This window comes from Arachis hypogaea, chromosome 12 (genome assembly GCF_003086295.3).
Source record: "Arachis hypogaea cultivar Tifrunner chromosome 12, arahy.Tifrunner.gnm2.J5K5, whole genome shotgun sequence".
In the NCBI taxonomy this organism is placed as follows: domain Eukaryota; kingdom Viridiplantae; phylum Streptophyta; class Magnoliopsida; order Fabales; family Fabaceae; genus Arachis; species Arachis hypogaea.
Window position 1 is genome coordinate 60330513 of NC_092047.1, and position 1910 is coordinate 60332422.

General features: G+C 39.8%; 1 non-coding gene across 1 annotated transcript; it reads left to right on the forward strand.

Moving 5' to 3' along the window:
• Nucleotides 1-1008: 1008 nt before the first annotated feature.
• LOC112731949 (small nucleolar RNA R71) lies at nt 1009-1116 on the forward strand. Its single transcript, XR_003167696.1, has one exon. It is a non-coding gene; the product is annotated as a small nucleolar RNA R71 (small nucleolar RNA).
• The last annotated feature ends 794 nt before the right edge of the window (nt 1117-1910 follow it).

Here is a 1910-nt window from a genome sequence, read left to right on the forward strand (position 1 = left end):
CTTCATGATTGCACCAAGGTACTTGGTAACTTGCTCCTTAGTAACATCCTCATTCTCTTCAGAAGAGGAATACTCATCAGAGCTCATGAATGGCATAAGGAGGTTCAATAGAATCTCTATGGTCTCTAGTTGAGCCTCAGATTCCTTTGGTTCCTCAAAGGGAAACTCCTTATTGATCACTGGACGTCCCAGGAGGTCTTCCTCACTGGGATTCACGTCCTCTCCTTCCTCTCTAGGTTCGGCCGTGTTGACTATGTCAATGGCCTTGCACTCTCCTTTTGGATTTTCTTCTGTATTGCTTGGGAGAGTACTAGGAGGGATTTCAGTGATCTTCTTACTCACCTGGCCCTCTTGTGCTTCCAAATTTCTAATGGAAGACTTTGTTTCATTCATAAAACTCACAGTGGCCTTAGATAGATCAGAGACTAAGTTTGCTAAATTAGAAATATTTTGTTCGGAGTTCTCTGTCTGTTGCTGAGTGGATGATGAAAAAGGTTTACTATTGTTAAACCTATTTCTTCCACCATTATTAAAGCCTTGTTGAGGCTTTTGTTGATCCTTCCATGAGAGATTTGGGTGATTTCTCCATGAGGGGTTATAGGTGTTTCCATAAGGTTCACCCATGTAAGTCACCTCTGCTATTGCAGGGTTTTCAGGATCATAAGCTTCTTCTTCAGAAGATGCCTCTTGAGTATTGTCGGATGCAGCTTGCATTCCATTCAGACTCTGAGAAATCATATTAACTTGCTGAGTCAATATTTTATTCTGAGCCAGTATGGCATTTAGAGTATCAATTTCAAGAACTCCCTTCTTCATAGGCGTCCCATTACTCACAGAATTCCTCTCAGAAGTGTACATGAACTGGTTATTAGCAACCATGTCAATGAGTTCTTGAGCTTCTGCAGGCGTTTTCTTTAAGTGAATAGATCCACCTGCAGAGGTATCCAATGACATTTTAGCTGATTCAGACAGACCATCATAGAATATATCCAGGATGGTCCATTCTGAAAGCATGTTAGAAGGACACTTTTTGGTCAGTCCTTTGTATCTCTCCCAAGCTTCATAGAGGGATTCATCTTCTTTCTGTCTGAAGGTCTGAACATCCACTCTAAGCTTACTCAGCTTTTGAGGAGGAAAGAACTTGGCTAAGAAAGCCTTGACCAGCTTATCCCAAGAGTTCAGGCTATCCTTAGGTTGAGAGTCCAACCATATTCTAGCTCTGTCTCTCACAGCAAAAGGGAAAAGCATGAGCCTGTAGACTTCAGGATCTTCTCCATTAGTCTTAACAGTATCACAGATCTGCAAGAATTCAGTTAAGAACTGAAAAGGATCTTCAGATGGAAGTCCATGAAACTTGCAGTTCTGCTGCATCAGAGAAACTAATTGAGGTTTCAGCTCAAAATTGTTTGCTCCAATGGCAGGAATGGAGATGCTTCTTCCATGTAAATTAGAATTAGGTGCAGTAAAGTCACCAAGCATCCTCCTTGCATTATTATTATTTTCGACTGTCATCTCCTCTTCTTGTTCAAAAATTTCTGAAAGGTGCTTGCTGGATTGTTGTAATTTAGCTTCTCTTAGTTTCCTCTTCAGATTCCTTTCAGGTTCTGGATCTGCTTCAACAAGAATATTCTTGTCCTTGCTCCTGCTCATATGAAAAAGAGGGACAGAAAAATAATAATAATAGGGGTCCTTTTTACCACAGTATAGAGGCCCCTGTGTGGGTAGAAGAAAAGAAGAAGAAAAAAATTCGAACACAGATGGAAGAGGGAGTTCGAATTTGGGTGAGATGAAGTGTTAGTAGATGAATAAATAAATAGAAGGAGATAAGAGAGAGAGAGAATTTTCGAAAATAATTTTTGAAAAAGAGTTAGTTGATTTTCGAAAATAGTTTTTGAAAAAGGTTAGTAATT